This window comes from Uloborus diversus, chromosome 7 (assembly GCF_026930045.1).
Source record: "Uloborus diversus isolate 005 chromosome 7, Udiv.v.3.1, whole genome shotgun sequence".
NCBI lineage: Eukaryota > Metazoa > Arthropoda > Arachnida > Araneae > Uloboridae > Uloborus > Uloborus diversus.
This window is the reverse complement of record NC_072737.1, coordinates 147,559,090-147,579,616: the sequence shown is the minus strand read 5'-3', so window position 1 is coordinate 147,579,616 and position 20,527 is coordinate 147,559,090. Positions and strand designations below refer to the sequence as shown.

The window sequence follows — 20,527 nt, the reverse complement described above, 5'->3', positions numbered from 1 at the left end:
TAACCACATCGAAAATTGAACATTCACTGACAAAAAGAAAAAAAAAAGGATTGCCCCCATAGTTGCTCTCTTAAACGCGTTATCAACAGAAAGAGATTGACCAGTAGCGTACCAAGGGGTTAGAAGGAGTGGCTCTCGCCAGGGGCGCAGCAGCCGGGGGGAAAGGGAGCGGCATAGCGCAATATTTAATTTGCTTCTGAATTGTCATAATGAGGAAACGCAGTAGACAGCAAGCGTCAGCATTCAGCGCGCCAGTGGAATACACGCCTAAGTTCATCATTTGTGACATCATAAAAACCACGCCTTGTTTGAAAAATCGAACATTTTGAAAATTAATTAAAAAATAACTGTTGGGAAAATAAAAGTATTTTCTGGGGATCAATGTTTTTTTTTTTTTTTTTTGCTCATTGTATCAGCTTCAGTGACTAAAAGTAGTACTTTTGTCTGAAGGAAACAACCCCATTCTTTCTCAGGTGTTCATGTCTGTTCTTTTCTGAAAAAAGCAAAAGCGGTTGTTTAAAAAAAAAAAAAAAAAAAACACACACACACACACAAGCCTTTTATTTTTACGCACATGTAGTTGCCTAAAATTGCTAAATTCCCCCGCTTCGAGCGAAAAAAATTTCACCTTACTAATTCTGTATGATTGATCTGAAAAGTAAACTCTCCCTCAATGAATTATACAAAATGTCTTGAACACATAAAAAAACATATGCAATCAATAATAATTAGATTCGGGATTATACCATATGTAAATGCATATGCGCATGTATGCAATTGCATATTTTTGCTTCTTTTTTACGTTAATGCGTATAACTGCATAAAAACGACAAATTTCAAACAATTGCATATTTTACTGCGTTTTCACCCACTTTTAAGGTTTTATTTTCATCAAGGAGAGGAAAAACTAGTTTGCTCTTTACAAAGAGCAAAATATCGAGCGACCTGTGGGTTTTTCTCGGGTAGTCCGATTTTTGTGCATAACATCTTTTGTACATGTTACCGCCAAAAATATAAAAGATGCAGAAATCGAAAGGCCGTTCATGTTTTTAACTCAGTTGTGAAAACGTATTTGTGTAAATAAAAACATTTTATTGCATATTTTCATTGTTTTATTGTGCATATAATCCAAGCTCTAATAATAATATCATTCTGAATAGCGCATAAAAAAACTGGCAAAATATATGAAACATCGTATTTAACTGGGAACGTGCCGTTCATGAACGAACGGATCTAAATGATCGACTTCTTAAAATGAACGACACACTACGATCTCCTAAAAAATTAACGACCCTTCTTTTGAACGATATGGTCTCTCTCTCTCGTTTTATTTCTAAATTTATTTATTCACTTATGATTTTTATCTTTTGATATTACTTTCGTTTTTTACACATTCAATTTCATTTTTTGTTTTATTTTCACCTGTGACCATAATTTGAAATTAGTGCATTATTTCACGTAAGTTCATATTTAGTTCTAGTATGTAAAAGGTTTCAGTTTTATTCTTTTTTTAAGATCAGTTTTGCTAGTTTTCTGACGTCATGTTACTTTTCTTTTTCCACAAAATATTTTTTTTTTCAATTTGTTCCTCGGCGGAATCATACTGCGGTTTTTGGAATGGGAAACAAATATCTTACCACTTAGTTACCGAGAAATACCTCAGAATATGAACTATAATTGTTTTTTCATCAAAACATAAATGAAGTAATTTTTTAACAACTTTTTACCGTCATATTCTCTTACTATTAACTAATTTTAGTTGATTTTCCGTAAAGAAAAAAAAAATGATGGAATGAAAATACCCGCAACTTTTTAAAATGGGGTTGTTTCCTTCAGTCAAAAGTACTACTTTTAGAATTGATAGAAAAAGCAAAAAAAAAAAAAAAAAAAAAAAAACCATGGAGCGAGGAAAAAAAAAACCCCTTCATTTCCCAAATACTTAATTTTTAAATTATTTTTTTTAAATGTCTGATTTTGAAAATAAGGCGTGGTCTTTGTGATGTCATAAATGATGTATTTAGGCCGCTTAGGCGCATCTTTCTACCGCGTTTCCACGTTATGATAATCAAGAAGCGAATTAAATATTGCGCTCTACGCTTGCTATCAACCATATCGTTACCAGCTCATGTGAGAAAAGATGCGAATTAAATATTACACTCTGTGAATGACATCAGTGAATGTCATTTAATCTTTTGTGATGTCATTGGCAGAAGCGTAAACAATGAAAGCGCACCGATTACAACAGTTTTCAAAAAAATGTTTCTACGTAGTCAAATTATTTTTTAAATGGTCAGATCCTATGTTTTTAAGCATGCTCTTTCAGAAAAAAAATACTTTTAAAATTTTGGAAAAGACCCCATTAACGAAGTTGTTCAAATGAACGAGTCTCCGATGAACGGATCATTAAAAAGAACGACATTGCCCATCTCTGTATTCAATTCAGCTCATTAAATCTGCAAAAGTATGCAACGGCAGAATCACGATTCCCTGTTGCATGTTGTTCGCGTTCTACAGCCCGAGGCGAAAAAGTCAACAGCGAGGTTGAAGGCCAACGTTACATAAATTTTACAAGACACGCATATTCTCTATGTTGCTGTTCTCATTTACATATCGGCCCAATCCTCCCATAAACACAGATCGGCAGAATTTCATTTTCGCGGAACATGACTCCGCGTTGTCGGCTTGCCGCTCCAGTTCCCATTTCAACTGAGTAGAATGGGACTGAATGATTTGGGAATGTGAAAATAATGCACTTTCATGCAAATATTCTCCGATTTTTATGATATTCTGTAGGTTTTTATTTTTAGAAAAGGGGGGGGGGGATTCAAATCAGGCGTGGGGTCGCCAGGGGATCATGCCCTCCCCCCTTAAAGCAACCAAATATTGCCTGAAGCTGTATTTTGGGGGCATATATTCAAATAAATCTCCCAAAACCCACTACAGTGGACACTGGTTAATTGAATCAGCGGTTAATTGAATCAACCGCTTTAATGAATCAAATGTCAGAAACAGAACAAAATCCAGCTTTATTGAATTATCTGCTTTATTGAATTATCTGCTTTATTGAATCAGCCCGCTTTATGGAGTCAAAAATGTGTATCACAAACGTGATTCATATAAGCGGCGGCCACTGTATTTGGGCAAAATTGCACTTTGACTCCGTCCTTTCCAATTATGACCCCCTGTTAAAGCAAAAGCTCGACCGGTCCCCGTTTTAACTGCATCAAGACGTGAATAAGCACTTGAATGTAAAGACTGATTAAGACATTTGGAGCCTGAGATTCAAACATTTTTCGTTGCCCAACGTTTTGTCAGTGGTGTGTTCAGAGGGGAATTTGGGGATATAACCCCATCAGAAATTCAGAAATTTTCCAACTTAGACCACAGAAAAGGACTGGAACTAGAAATCTCATCCTGCAAAATTTGACCACATCATATCCTTCTCCAAATTTCTTTTCTTTTTTTTGGCTACGCCACTGCCCTCTATGGTCAAACCTCATTAACACGAACAATTGCGGGCAGCCAGGAGCGTTGAGTTGAGGGGTGGGCGCAGGGCTTAATTTGCAAAAGAGCTCACGGAAGCTGAGCTCCTAGAAAGCGCCTAGCTAAGCTTTTCAATTTCATGAAAATTTAAACATTTTAGGCAAAATTCAGACTAAGTAGGTACTGAAATAATTTTTGAGACAGGGCCGCCTAGAGCCTGCCCAAAAACTAGTATTCAACACGATGTCAGTGAAAATAATTGCTTCAATAAAATGATAATGAAAAAAAAAGGCTGAAGACATTATTAAAAGTCAATTCTAAATCAATTTAAAGTCATTAAAAAAAATCCCCCCAAAGAGCCTCTTCGAACGTTTAGGGGACCTTACCCCTAAACGTTCCATTGCTGACAATATGCCTTGTGAATTTTGTTATTCATCAAAAGTTAAAACTGACTTATGTATATCTCCCACCCCTCCCCCTTTTCCTTAAGGTAAATTCTGGCTGAGCTAAGTTTGCTGCTTTTTTTTTTTTTTTTTCATAACAATCAAAAATTAGATACACGTAACTATTTTTTTTATCGAAGAGACCATATTCTAGGTAAAGTAAAAAAAAAAGCATTAGCCCTTATTGAATTAAAATATGCCAGAATTGACCACTGGTGTCTAAGCAATTAGAAAGCGCGACCTCTGGAAATCAATGCCACCTTCCGTTAAGTCAGCTGTTAGGATATGAGTGCGTGCAAGTCGTTAAGGGAAATGAAAAATTTCATATTCCATTTACGAATCAGTAACTCCTGCTTCAACGTTGATATCAGCTGAACGAGCGCTGAAAACGTGGCAACGTTTCTAATAAAAAACTGCAGGACCTACCAACTTATTTAATTGGTTACTTATACTCCGTTTCTAGCAGAAATCGAGATCATGCATTTTGAAACTAGGGTCATTCCATAGTGACTAACGTAACATTCGCAGCTGATTTTCTAACTCTTTTTACTTAAAACCTGAAGTTAAAAAATTTCTTGGTTTAATATGCAGATTTAAAATGTACAAGGTGACTATTTTTCATTTCTACCAAGAATTTGAAGCAAAATAATGGCAGATAGGTATTATTTCAGCAAAAAAAAAAAAAACATTAAATAAAAACAAAAAAAAAAAAAAAACCCGACTGCGTAAAAACCAAAAAAACTAAAAAGAAAAATGTATAAGCCCAGTAGTTTAGAATGTTATTAAGTATTACTGAATAACTACACCGTTGAAATAGTTTTATAACCGTACACAGATAAGACAAATCATAAATTCAAAAGCAGAATAGAATGATCAACAGTCGGGGCCCATTCCTCTCTGATTCAAGGAACCCCGTAAAATTTGAATGGACCCCGACTGTTGATCATTCTATTCTGCTTTTGAATTTATGATTTGTCTTATCTGTGTACGGTTATAAAACTATTTCAACGGTGTAGTTATTCAGTAATACTTAATAACATTCTAAACTACTGGACTTATACATTTTTCTTTTTAGTTTTTTCTGGTTTTTACGCAGTCGGGTTTTTTGTTTTTATTTAATGACTTTTTATTTGACACTTTTTAGTTAATTTTCATCGACTTAGTTATTATGATTCTGATACGGTACATTTCGCAATCTTGTCATTTCATTGAGAGAGTTTGTATCGTGAGGTCTATTTAGTAACTTGCGGTGGTCTAAACTACTGATAATTAGTCCCTCCAGGGACCTAACTTCGCTTAAAGCTACACGTGCTTGGTCTTCGGCAAAAATGCGCAAACTTAAGTCAACCACAGTACAGCTATATAAACAGCCTGTATGACTCATGATGACGCAAAATCGATAACGTCCCCCCCCCCCCGTCAATCAAATCTTTCTCACAAAACTAAAAAAGCCTGTCGAGAAAGTACACGTCCCGAAACTCAGTCCCTTGAATCAAGGCAAAAACAAATGCAACATGTTAGAGATGAAAATCGAATTAGTAGACTTTCTTTCGTTTGGTGCTTATTGCACGGGTTTATTTTGATGAGGACTACAATCTGAGTGTCTTGCCTTCGTTACACATAATATATTTTTGATTACAGTACAGAATACAAATAAGGAACACATGAAAGAATTCGCATCAGAAAGAGGGGAAAGTACATTCGGAGAGAGGGTGTCTTGACCCACCGCCTCAAGTGGGAGAAGCAATCGCTTAGACCACTCGGCCACTAAGATCCCAATTAGTAGACTTAGTAGACACAAAAATTCAGACAGCGAAAACTACCTGCATTTGTCGCACGCAGGTAGCCTGCGACACAGTGTGCAACACCAAACGTGCGCCGATCCCGAACTGCCATATTTTGTCAACTGGTTGTTGATATGGTGAATTGTGATTACTGTCATGTGTTTAGTGACACTCTCAAGGTTAAGACAAATCGATTGACGTAAGAATTACCAAAATTGACCAAGGCGTTTAGCCCCTAGAACGCCACACAGAAACGGACATACATACATAGACTGATAAACACATTACCCTCCTTTGCGTCGCGCACGCGCAGTTGGATAAAAAGGCATCGTGACTAACGTAACATTTTTGCAACCCTGAGAAACAATGCTTATGTTACGAGTCTAATTTTTTCTGAACGTTAAGCAGGCATTTAATATTGGCTGATATATTTATAAAAGGTAAACAATCTATTTTTAAAAATATACTACATATTTATTGCAGCTTTTTTTTTCCCCCCTTCGTGGCATTTTTACGAAAGATTGTGTGTGACTAATGTAACCATCGAATAACAAGCAATGCATCCATATAAACTTTTTGTAATTAATCTCTTGCACTTACATTACTTTTACTTTTTAGGGACTTTTTTTTATGTTGCATCATGGTTCTTTCTTTACTTTTTTTCGACATTAGTGTATAAAATTGAATGGAAGGATTTATTTTAACTAACTCAATTTGAATGTGCAAAACAAACAAAACAAAAAAAAAACTGCTTTTGCTAACTGAATAACATAATTTTGGGCTAATTAAATCCTACATATCTCTCTTTTAAAAAGTTAACTTTATACAAGTTGATAGTTTCACCAAATTCTAGTATTCTGCCAATATACTAGTTAAGTTACTATCATAAACTCCGCAGTATGTAAATAAACGTAAAATAACAACGCCTAAAAAGCACAAATTCGCAGATTACTGCAGGCATATGTTTCGGCGTTTCAGGGAACGCCTTTTTCAATGCAAAACGTAGTGAGCTTATGGATAAAAGCTTTAAGCTTTTGTCGGATGTCTTTTCATCCATAAGCTCACTACTTTTGCACTGCGAATTTGTGCTTTTTAGACGTTGTTATTTTACGTTACTTTACTGTTCAGCACAAAGTTATTCATTATCCGCAGTATGTATTCGTTCTAGTTATACACAAGATTTAATTGATTTTTTACAATTTAACTCAATTTCATGACATATCTAATTTAAAAAAGAAAGTAGAAAACGCATGTAAAATCTTTCAGAAACCTTCAAGTTTTATCCACATCTATCAAAAACCACATTTTCTTCTTATGTACTACATTTGAGGCAGTGAGAAGAAAAGGGATGCAAGTGGACTATTTTAAGTTTCGAGTAAAACGCGTTTAAAGATCAGATCCTAGGTAGGCTTTCATTGAATTTTTTTTCTAAATCATGCTATACAGCAGCACCTACCAGGGCTACTAGAGGTCCCCCCCCCCGAAGAACAAGCAAGGGCTCATCCCCCTAAATTTGGCGAAGAAAATTACCCCTCAAAACAATATCCTTAAAATTTCAATGCCGTAGTCTGTGTCATGAGCCTTGTTAATACAAATTGCACAACCACTTTATTTGATTAAACGGAAGAGTATTTTCCTAAACGGTATTTTCTTGGCAATTTTAAAAAAATCCAGAAAAGTTTGAAATCCGAACTACCTAAATTGTTCCTATTAGTTCGGGTTTTTCTTGACCGTAATCTCTTCGTGGCAAAGCCAGTTTTTACCTGGCGTACATTAATGAGAGGTCTTAAGATAAAGCACGAAGTTTGTATAAAGCTTGACCACGGAGAGATGGCGGATGACCTTGAAGCGGAAACATCATTTGTGTTATTTGTAATAGTAGGCTGGTTTTTTTTTTTTTTTTGGTAATAAATAGGATCATTGGGAACGCGCCTCTTGCTGCTGTGCGCTTTCTGGCTGATTTTACCTGCTATTTCAAATACTACAAATGGTGATTCCGCTCCGTGGTCAAGCTTAATATCTTTCGTATTTCTCTTGTATACAAAAACATTGAACTTCTAAAATTTTCGACATTTTTTTTTTGTTACGATTTATTCTCTTCTGATATCATAAAGTTTTTCTCTCTACAATCAATACACATAAAAAAGAAAGAAAAACCTTCTTAAATGGATATGTTCCTGTTCCGATACCAAATTTAAAGTTAATAATTGATGTCAGATTCCCCTGTTCTACAAAAAGCGAACTAAAAATGGCAAAATAGGGCTTCCTGTTAGTTCAACATTTTTCCTGAATATCGTTTGCAGATCTTTTTCATCAATGTCAGACGTCACGTGATGTTTTTCGTCATTGCATTTATTCTGTTTGACAATTCTGTGTGTCTGAAGTTACACCAACAAATCGCTGAATATCTAATTTCTGATGTATATCTCTTTCCGTTTAGTAGACTAGAAATTTCATTCATAAACCTCTTCCGTTTTTAATTAACGTGTCTCAAAAAACTCATTGCATTTTGCAATTTTTTTAATACTGAAATATATTTTTTCTTAATACTTTTATCAATGTAATTTAAAATAAAATTGTTTCTCTCCTTGCTTAAAAGTTTGAAGCAATCACCAGGGAAACGAGAAACGTTTTCAGGGAACAATCTCTACTTGCAGCTACATATGTTGTCGGTGCAAAAACTAGACTTAGTAATAATACGCAAATTTTATCAACAATTTGACCTTGTGAATTGTAATGGTTATAGAAAATCTTTAATCGAAACCGAAACGTTTCCCCCCCCCTCCCAAAAGAAAATTTAAATACTAAAGTCACGAAAACATAATCAAAATGTAAATTTTTTTGAATGCCCATGGGTTATTTACAAAGCCTCAATTTTAAAACGAATGCAAGAGTTTTATTTCCTAACACTCAAGCTAGAAACCAAACGTATACGAGGGACTTTTTTTTTTTTTTTTTTTTGCGGGCTTTCCAACCTGCCAGGCTCGAATCAGCACTGAAAGGAGTAAGAGCGATTTCAAAAATCTTAATTAAAACTTAATGTTTCACGCTACTTGTACTCGCGTAAACAATGGAAAAGTCAATTTTAAAAAGCTGAGTTTCGCTAACTAAAAAACCTTTTTTTTCCCCTGGTGAATTTATGATGTCTTATCAATCAGGCCATCATGGCCAGTTATGTAGAGCTGGATTCATATGATCTTTTTCAGCATTAATAAAACTAATTTTAAATAAAAGTAAAAAGCCTTTATTCACGTGATTGGTAATGATATCATTCAGAAGTGTGCCGAGCCCTAAATTCGGAGGGGGGGAATTCTCAATTTTCCAAATGGAGCTCCAAATTTTGCCGAATGATGATAATTTTGCCGAATTGTAAGACAAAAATTGCCAAATAAAGAAATTTTTGTTAGGTCACACTGACTTCCCATCGAGGGGGGGGGGGGGGGGGGCTGATGTCATTGTTGGCCGACAAGGAAAGAAAGCCCAACGATTTAAAAATTTTATCTAGGGCCGATTTATTTGTTAACAAATAAAATACAATACTTTTAGTAGATGCTGAAAATCCATTTAAATTGGAAGACTTAATAGGATTTTCAATTTCCATCTTCATTTTGCTTTTTCACTCCAGCAAGTTTTACTAAATTGTAACTCTTTCCTTTTCCGTGTTTTTCAAAGTCATTTGGAACAAATTAAATATATTAAATTTTATATGATTTCTGACCCGCGAAAACCATTTTAATATGAGATCGACAATCAGGGATGGGGGAGGGGTAATTTTTAATTCAATGTTAGTTCTCGTCTTATTGTTATTTTTAACCCCCGACACACAAAGGAACGGGGTTATAAGTTTGAGAGGTGTGTGTGTGTGTATATTTGTGTCTGGCACTCTAGCGCCTAAACGGATGGACTGATTTTGAAAAACTTCTTTTTGTTCGAAGGTAAAGTTGATCGATAGTGTTCTTAGCTAGGTTGAGTCTTCGGATGACATTAATTAACAAAGATATTAATTAAAAACCTCTTAAAGGTTTTTCGCGATTTTTGCAATGAAAATATATTTTAAAAACTTTAAATTTTGTACCAAAATAAAGGGTATTTTTCCTGCGTCTGATAGAATGGGTTAGGGACTTCCGCGTTATATAGAATTCGAACTATAACGCTTTTTAAACCAGATTTTAAATACGGCTAAGCCTTTATTCAGCGATTAGTAACCGAATTCATTGTTGACCGACAATAATTTAAAATTTTTATCTGTTGCTAGTTTCTATTTGTTAACAAATAAAATACTTGTAATTGGTTTTTAATAGTACAAGGCTTTTAAAAGGATTTTCAATATTCCCTCTTGATTCTACATTTGCGACCCAGTCGGTTTTTTTTTTTAATTTAAAATTTTTTACACAGAAATGTTTAGTCGTCTCTTATCGCAGATGTAATTATTTCACTCATGCTAGTTGTATTAAAAGTAGTACATATTTAATGGCAAATGAGCTGGTTAAAGAGCGATAAGTGATTTTATGATATATTACTTCATTTTAGTATCATTATTGTGTTTTTACAGACCTATAACCTACGTTTTGAATCAGTAAAGTCTGACCACGAAAAGTTGAGCCTTTGCTCCGACCCGTTTCAGAATTGTCCATTTTCGTAAAGGAGCGATGTGGGGAGAAAAGTTGGAACGAAATTTTTAAGTGCGTCATAGATTCTATAGATTGAATACGTCACCTAGGAATTTAAGAAAATAGCCAAAGAGGTAAAACATTTTGATTTTGTGGGGTCAAAGCAGTTGTCTCATTGGACAGGTAACGTAAGTGGACCTACGTAAGTGGGTGGATCTTGGTTTTACTTCTTTCAGAAGCCATTGGTCAGAGATAACAATGCCCCCGTTGATTAATTTCAATTGAAAATTGGTTCTAATTATATCCTCATTTACATTTCTAAGTGAAAACTGGTTGGGTTGCAATAAAGAATGCAAGGCTTGTTATTTTTACTTTTTCGCCAACTCAACGCAGTTATTGTAGCATCTCAAATCTTTCAGGTCCAGATAATCACATTAAGAAAATATACTAGGAGTAATTTCTTTTTCATATCGCCAAAATGTTGCTAAATTCCAAAATATGGTACGCGTCCTCTCTTCCTTCTCTCTACCTATTTTAAGAAATGGACTATTTTTTTCTCAAATGATTGATAAGGGTCATTTGTTCGCGGTCGAACTATAATATAGAAACAATCTAGGCATTATAAATTAATTATTTCATACCATTTTCGAATAAAAATGGCCGCTATTAGAACCAAATTCTAGGGTTTATTCCGCCCCCCCCCTCCCCATTGCATAAAAAAAGCCTCATGCATATTCTATTCTAAAGCCAATAATGATATGTGCAACTGCAAAGAAGATCCATCTAACTTGAACTATAATTTTCGGAATTATTTCGAAAATTTGTTTTCTATTGTTCTTGAAAAGCTTGTAACCGCGACTCAGCTTACCCTCTTTAAGTATGCTGAAATAATTCTGATAATAATGGCTCTTTAATCTTCTAACTAAAAGTAAGCGAAAAATGCTTAAAATGAAGTAAAAATATGTAATATTCTTTTTTCTACGGTATTCTTTGTTTCATGTTCACTCAAGTGAAAACATTTCTATTTTTCTTCACTGATGCATGTTAGACGTTTTCACTGGTTCTAATTAGGTTCCAAATTTTTTTTGTTTTTTAAGGGTTATTAAGGTTGACTCCCTCCAAGCGAGAAATGCATTGTTGTTTTTTTTCCCTCCGTGCAATATGTATTTGTGCAGAGGAAAAAATCCCCATTTTCTGACACACTATTGCCAATCCTAGTAATAAACTATTCGGGTAAAAGCACCGAATATGGGATACCTTTTCTTTTTGTCACCTACAACTGATATGATCATAGAAAAAAAGTAATAATAAAACTAATAAGCAAATTATACAATTCAGGATTCTGAGAGTAGGGTTATATATCCATTTGAAAGCTTGAAACACAAATTTTAGCTAATGTCTGATTTTCTTAGGTAAAACCTTTTGCGAATCTGCGCAAGACTCGGGTCTACTCTTTTTTTTTTTTTTTTTTTCAATGTTGCGGTGATGGGAGATTTTTATCAATTTTTTGTATTAGGATTGATTTAGATTGATCAATTTAGTACCGTATTAAACTAAGTTGAAGAAAAACTGATAATGCAAAGCTTCATAAAAAGGACTGCGAAAGCACGCTTAAAATTGAAAAGTTCAGAAAGTACCACCCATCCTCAACCTATTCCTTTTTTGTAAAAGTAAAAAGAGTAAGTATTGTATTCGCGAAAAAAATTTCAATCGACCTAATTTCCATTTTACTCACCCCCGAATGAATATTGTTTTTTTTTTTTTTTCCAACTCGACCAATCGTGTATATGTGCCTAGGAACGTATAGACACGCGAAATATCCATAATGATGATTCCCGAGTTAATTACAATGAATTTTCTCGTGACGTCTGTATGTGCGTATGTATGTCGCATAACTCAAGAACGGTAAGTCCAAGAAAGTTGAAATTTGGTATGTAGACTTCTAGTGGGGGTCTAGTTGTGTACCTCCTCTTTTGGTTGCATTCGGGTGTTTCTAAAGGGGTTTTTTGCTCCTTTTTGGGGGGAAATCATTGTTAATTTCGATGTAAACTCAAGTGGTGTTATAATTTGGCGGACACTTGGCGACATATCGCCAGTCTTTTGGTCGCAAAGTTTTGTCGCTAACTTGGCGTCAAATTTGGCGTTTTTTTTTTTTTTTTTTTTTAAATCTGTTTCAATTTGGCAACTGTTGGTGATATTTAGAGAGTAAACTATTGAATCACATTAAAATTGCCAGTAATGGGGAAATGACATTAAAGTGGAGTAAAAGGAAGTCATGTGTTGCACACATCAGCTCGTTTTTTTTAAGTGGAATCGTTCGCCAGTGCTAGACACAGATTTCAAAAACGGATACAGTATGAATTTTAAATTTGAAAAAAAAAAGGGAAAAGGGAAGTTTTGTTTTATGGGGAAAGCAACTTATGTGACAAGGCGTACATTTGGAATGTCATATTTAAAAGCAGTTTTACGAAACGAGTAAATAAATATGCTTCTTTTCGAAGAGCACACATAAAAGATCATGGAATACTTTGTGAGGTGCGTATAATTCTTAGTATTTCGAAATGATATTCTTTTTATTGTCTAGCCGGCATTTCTACGTGTGAATATATTTATTATTTTTTTCTTTTTGCTCGCTTCAAGTCTCAGTGTTTCCCGCTTCAAGAGCCACACTACGCCACTGAGATGAATATCAAAAATAGACTTAATATCACTCTTGTTGCACCTAAATAATACAAAAGAAAGAAAAAACCGACTAAGAAAAATGAATTCTGAAATTTTCTCTATACCACTACGTCGAACGCTACTTCCTGCGAAACCTTTGAGTGTGAAATGTGACTATATTGTGATGCAATTATTGGTCGTGCACGCGTTTTATGGGTAATAAATTTGAGTTATGCTCTGTTTCAAGTTTTGAATCTTCACTTTTCTTCTGTCGCCGAATATTCTAATGAGTTTTGAGCTTTCGAACGTGTCCTTGCAATGGTCTGTTTATTTGTCATAACACTTTTAAGATATCCATAAAGTGATCTCGGAGGCCTGTAAGTTTGCACCATCGAGCCTCATTAATCTGGACTAACAGGGGATCTAGATCGTTGGAATTGATGGAAGTACGGATTCAACAAATCTCTACATAGTATAAAATGAAGTCCCCAAAAAGCGTCTGTGTGTTTGAACTCGCAAAACTCGAGAACTACCCGGCTGATTGCGCTGAAATTTTCACAATTTGTTCCTTTAAGTCCTGAAAAGGTTTGCAGACCAGTTCGAATAAAATTCGATGAATAGTTCTTTTTTTATTCCAATTTACGTCCGATTTTCGCATAAATTCTTAAATATGGGGTGAAAAATTACTTGCACACATTAATATTACATATCGTTAGAAAGGGTAGAATTTTCCGCTTTCTACGCAATTTGTTTCAATGCTTTAACTTTATTACGGCGGGAGTTATTTGCGTTTTTAGCTCGAGCTTTTTTAGGCTTAGTTGAAAATTAGGCACTACTTTCTTCATTAAATAAATCAATAAAAAGTGAAGGAATTCTCCCACAACTTTTTTTTGACGTCATTAGGAAAAGCGACCTTTTTTACTCCAGATCTAACTCGACCTATGGTCGAAAATATAAGCTTTCATCTAGGAAGGAAAAAAAGTTACAAGCCTTTTAAAATCAAGTTTATGAAATCTCGATTCCATAAATTATGAACCATTTTCTTTCGCATTTTAATTCCTTAAACTTATTTTATTTTGTGTTTTAACGGTTACTCAATAAATCCATCTTTCTGGATTTAATTTCTTATAAGTACTTTAATATATGTCGTCATTGTTTGGAAAGGAAATCATGTTATTATTGTTATTTTATTTATTTATTTATTTATTTATTTTTTTTACGCCTGATTGTTGAATATGCGTCACTTGACACAGTTTTTATTTTCAAGGTGGACCGGGCAAAGCCGGGCAACGCAGCTAGTACCCTATAAATTGAGCCAAGGGACATAAACACAAATTACGGTAACGGCACCAAAAACAGAAAAGGGTACAGTAACAGATAGTCGTTAGTTTGGATTTACATAAGAATTTTAGGCGGGTGTAACTGATGTTGTTGCGCGACCCATGAATACGGTGCAACCATCTAGTGTTATCAGAGTGAATTTTATGAACCAGTTGGCATTTACAAGGCAGTGGTAGAAAGGGTATGAACAGTCCCCACGGTGTTTCATGTTCTGCCGGTGTTTCATGTTCATTTGAATTTAATAAGGTTTCCGATATAAAAATAAAGAACTCTTGCCCATTTTGAAGAGAAAAGGGGAATGCTGTCCATTACCCATCATTATAAGAAGTCGTTGAACAGTACAGTCGAGTCCCGACTTACTCGAGGGATGAGTTTCAAGACATTTCGCGTAAGTCGAAATTTCGCGTTGTGGAAAAGGGTACGTGTAAAAACTTTTATAAACATATCCAATTATTTTAGACACTTGTAAACAACTCCTCAACTGTTAAAAAACCATTTCGTAACTATACATTACTGTTTCTTACATAAAGAACTGAATGTTTACTAATATTTAAAAAAAAAAAAAGTTTTATTCAACGTTAAATACTGCTACAATGCACAAAACCAATGATCAATGGGAAAGAAAGACATAAAATTAACCAGTATACGGTGCGTACAGTGTACAGTAAGAAAAGCTAATGTACTATAGTTGTACTGTACAGTAGATCTAATAATGATATTCGTAACTTAAAGTGAAGATGATAATGATTTATGCTGCGTAATCAAACCATTAATCTAATATATTTTTAAACAGTTGCTTCACTAATTTTTTATAAAGTTTCCATCTATGGCAACACACCTCTTCCTGGTTTCTTTAGTTAACAATAAACAAGAGCAGCTTCCATTTTCATAATTTTTTTGCATTTTACTAAAACATTACTCGGTAAACTTTTATGGGTTCCCTTTTCTTGACTTTTAATTGTATGTATGGAATACGGAAGATTCACTCATACCTAATTGTCGTGCTACCTTCGACGCATTTTTTAGTTGAGATTCAGATTTTCAAAAAGCTTTAGCAAGGAGAAGCTTTAGCTTTCTTTTAATTGCCAAGAACTTTTTCTTTTTTCCTTCTATCTTCACAAACTTTATATGAAACGGCGCTCTTAGATGTCTTATATTTCATCAACTTTCTCATTTAGATTTAAAAAAAAATAAACGAAAGATAAGGAGTAGTTATTTGTATAAGCGATGTTCAGACTAGTACGGTGCGGGAACTTCCGCTTTCAGTGATGCGAGAGGGGTGAAGGTCTATATTGACGAAAAAAAATTGTACCCAATTACAAAGACAATACTTACACACCACGATTCCCCATCAAAAAATATCGCGTTGCGGGTGAGGAATTCGCGTTAGGCCTAAAATTCTTTACTGGTGAAAAAATAGCGTTATAGCCATTTCGCGTAAATCGGATCGCGTTGTAGCGGAAATCGACTGTAGCTTTGATTGATGCACGCAAATAGCCTTTTCCTTCTTAATGCGGAGCCGTGAATGCAATTTCGGTATGTCGATATGTCTTTCGGTCGGTACACAAGATTGAGCAATGAGCATACGAGGCGCAAGAAATTTTCTACTCCCCATTTTGGTTCTTGCGGTGAATATCTTGCAATTAAATTTCTGCAATTATAGTCTTTTTATTATTTTTAATTTTTATTAATTTCATTGCTTCGTACATACAAAGAACAGGGTAAACTCCTTTGCTTATTATTTAGATGTGCGTAATATTTAGAAATTGAAGACGATAACTTATGTTAACTTTTTAATTCCGAAAAGTAACGACACCATAATCACTCGATTCTCATCCCAACCCCCTTTTATTTCTTTAACTATTTGTGTATTAAATTTAAAAAAAAAAGCTTTGGAGAGACTATGTATTTGTTTTAGACATTAAATTATACGCCTTTAGTAACGGTTTCGTATTTTAGAATTTTTGATTTTACTGGAAATGTGATTTCAGTTTCAGATTTTAAGCGGGAATATTTTCCACTTCAGTTTAGAAACCTATTCAGTACTCTCTTATCATGTTTTGACGGGCATATAACTTTAAATAATTATGTATCAATTAAAGTTTAGAAAGATATTTAGAGCGGCGTTAACTTTGATGTTTAAAACTACAATGGAGTATGAAAATCATTTTTATTTTTTTTTATTTTGAAGATACAGTTCTGAAATTTTTATGAGTTATAGATCTTAATGACGGGAAGTAATGTGTAAAGTTTTGTTGAAAAATTCTGAATAGAGTTTTTTAAAAAAAAAAGAGGATAGTGTATTTTTTAATCGTAAATATTTGAACCACAAAAATCACTCGATGAGCACCAATTTTCTTTTAAACTTGATTTTCTCTACACATATGCATATTTCATATTTAAAGAAAACTTGGGGAGCAAAATTTCATTAACCACAATATTTTGTTCAAAAGGTGTCGAAAACAGAGTTATCGTTACAATTTCGAATTTTTCTGAAAAAAGTCAACAAAATTAGGATTTAACCCTTATTTTTTTTAAAAAAAAGAAGTGATGGTATTGAAAATTTGCTCCCTATTTTTTTTTTTTTTTTTTATTTGTATCTCATTATCAATCTGAAAAAAAACTCAAAGTAATGAAATCCTGATCTGTAGGGAGCATTTGAAAGATACACATAAATCGAAATTTTACGATGATGAGATATTTGCACTAAATGAAACATTTGTTCACAAAACACTCACTGTATAACACTGACAGAACAGCTTACAATTTCTGTAAAAATAGTCGGATTTTTTTTTTTTTTTTTTTTTTTTGCCATGAATAAACCACAGTTCAAAGATTAATTTTAAGAAAAAAATGAAAAAACAAAATTTTCATCGGGCATTTTAAAACTCTATTGTAGCCTTAAAAATATTTTCTCTCCAAAAATGCATTAGCATATCAAAGGCAGGGTTCGTCAAACCGGGCTCAGCACGAAAAAACCCGTCCAGTTTTTTTTCGGGCAGGCACACTTGAAAATACCCACTGTCTCTATAAAGTGTATTTTCACAATTTTCTACATTTTGAAACATTTTCTTCAGAAACTAATTAAAATTGATCAATACGAAGTCCGGAAATAGACATCTTGCTTTCTCTGGACAGTATATCAAATATTAGAAATTTAAGCTTCATAATAGCTGTTTCCCTTTTTTTTTTTGGAAGTACTTATTAGACTAAAACAAGCAATAATTATTTCAATCAAATTCCAAGATTTTTTTTAAATTTAAATTGTTGGGGTGAAATGCTTTGATTCACTGAAACTGGCCATCTCTTTATGCCAAACGTATTTTTTTCCATATTACATTTGTTTACAAAACCTTGCCCCAGGTGTTAGCTATATTTTGCTCGAAACTTAATGAGTAAAGGCGCTCAAAAGACATTCGCACGACGGCGCCGATCAGGCTCGGCGCGGGCCTGGCACCCTGTTTTGAAATTATGAGCGAAGTAATTTCTTCTGATTTTAAAAGGCATATGATATCATTCAAGCAACGTCATGCATGCTTGGCAGTTAAGAATAGAATTCAAATTGATTTTACTTCTGCAGATAGTTCTGCAATTGATTATCATTCGCAGCCATGCTTTCATCCTCCTATTTAGACAATTTTCAGGTTATTTTGAAAATTATTCAACAGGACTTTCCCCTGACCATTCACGTAAGGAGGATTTTTCTAGCTGTACAAAATAAAATGATTTATAAAATTCCTTTCTTACTTGTGTGTTTGTTTCGAATAATGGCAGTAACAAAAAAAAAAAAAAATGCATTGTTTAAAATAGATATTTAAATCAACCTCAAAGGGCTTAATTGAACTCACGGAAGCTGAGCTTCTACACTTCTTTTCAATTTAATGCAAATTTTGACATTTTAGGCGAAATCCAGGCTATTTAAGCGTAAAACTAAATGGTGTGGGGGCGGGGAGGTCATGCAATTGAGAAATTAAACTCTAAATTCCCCCACCCCAAATAACGGGTCTGGTTAGGGTGAAAAAACAAAGTAATAAATAAGCATTGTTTTTAAAATAACACTCAAAAATATTTCAAGAATAGACATGGTTAAGACTTACGACATGAGCATTTACTTTTTAAAAACTGCCAAACTTTACACAAAATTCGTAGTCACTTGACTACTCCATTAATTTTAAATCAAATCATATATCAAGGAATAATATTACATACCTGCTTTTATTTCAAAAATTTTGAAAAAAACTGTCCGCAATGTTAAGAGTAACCAATCTGAGACGTTTTCATAATCAATAACATCTGCTGATCAAAAACCACGAACTGCAAAATTTAAATTAAAAAAAAAGCAAAAGGCCGCTCAAAAAGAGAAATATTTTGACGACTGCAGAGCACACACACACACTTTCTTGAACATCCAATTCAGGCAACTAACTATTCGTCTCTGTTGTGATCCACATCCGTTCTTCGAAGCACGAGAGAACAAATCGATAAAAAGAAGCCGCAATTCAGGTTACCAAAGTTGGCGACATTCAGTTCCTCGCCAAAGTAAAAGTTAAAATTATTGAAGCGTGCTTCAATTTTTCTCAGGTATGGATTCAGGATTTGACCTTGAGAGACACATCTTACTGAAATGTAACCATGTCACAGAGTTGCTTTTATCTCTGAATCCATTTTTTTGAACTTCAACGTCATACAAAGATTTTTATTGATTTGTAATACATAAACGGAAATTTAATTTTTGGTCTCAAAATTTTAAGGTTGTGTTCAGAGGCGGACTGGGTCCTGCAAGAAAGCGTCAACCTTGCCCTAAGGACGCAAAAAAGGAGGGGGGGGGGCGCCATGCATCATAATTTGTGCTACAAGTAGAAAAGGAATTCATGAAATTTGTGCAGAAAGTTTCACTTGTTAGAAGTGTGATTAGAAATGTAATTTTGTTAGCAAAAAATACTTTTAGTGTGATAATTACAGTTAATTATAAGAGTTTAATGTGCGTATTTTATTCCGTACTTTTAGTATGCCGACAAGAAAATTGTTCAGCATTCAAACGATTAATATGTATTCTATGTGAAGGGATTTTCAACATACAGAGATTAATACAAAATCAAATTAAATGCTGAATCGAATGTGCGACTAAAACTGTCAAGTATTTGAGCCAAACTGTGTGTGTTGTGTGTGTTGTGTGACCGTCTTTGCTCCACTAGTATCCCATTTTAAGGTTTATCAAAGTTGACTGATTTTTCACAAATTATAATCACTGGGTTTGCTTTTGTTAATTTTTTTTTTTTTGCAATAATTTTCTAGCTATCATTTTAAAGTTCATAACAATGTTCGTACTTCTATATTTTGCAATTCGCAACTCCAGAGATCGAATACGCTACCTTGCGGTGATTAACAACGCTAAAGAAAAAGGTAAAACATTCCATTCCACGTGTTTTCTTCGGCTAAATTACAGGTTTCAGACAGTTTGTGTTGTAATGTAATTTCAGAAGAATAGAAAAGAAAGCTTCCCACAAACACGATGAAAAATTACCGTCATTCACTAAGCGTCAAAGCAAGTTATAAGTTACTGTATTTGTTTGTTTTACCTTTTTCATCCGCCATTAGACAGTAGCTGCAGCGCCTCCTATAGTTTATTGGAGTTGTTAATTATGTTTTCGTTCTTCTTATATAAAATCATTATCTCAATTTCTATTGTATGTGTGTGTGTTTAGCAATCACGATTCCTTATTGCTTTCATTTGACTGTTTTTGGCATCCTATATCATTTTATTTTCCCAACGCCACCCTCCGCACCATCACCGTCGACCGGCTTCTCACGATGCTGCTCCTATAGCGAAAGCCGTCTCCAGGTTGCATCCATGTCCTACACACACGCGCATACATACACAACTACACACACGCACACATGCACACACATACACACAACCACATAACTCATACACATACACACACGCATACATACAGACACATACACACACACAAAAACATACACACAACTAACCACACATTCATGCCTGCACACAGACACAAACACATATGCCTACACACACATACACATACCCGCCCCCACATACATATTCATACACATAACTACCCACACACTTATGCCAGCACACAGACACAAACACACATGCCTACACACACATACACATATCCCCTACACACAAACACACATACCCCCACACACAAACACACACGCCTACATACACACA

The 20,527-nt window shown here is 34.3% G+C and overlaps 1 protein-coding gene across 1 annotated transcript in view; it reads right to left on the bottom strand.

Annotated features, from left to right (window-relative positions):
• Positions 1-18,759, bottom strand: part of LOC129225769 (glycoprotein 3-alpha-L-fucosyltransferase A-like) — a 70,447-nt gene extending 51,688 nt beyond the window's left edge. Inside the window, exon 1 of the mRNA XM_054860275.1 lies at positions 18,532-18,759. The gene's annotated coding sequence lies outside the window, so the exon portion shown is untranslated. The remainder of the gene's footprint in view (positions 1-18,531) is intronic.
• Between the last annotated feature and the right edge of the window lie 1,768 nt (positions 18,760-20,527).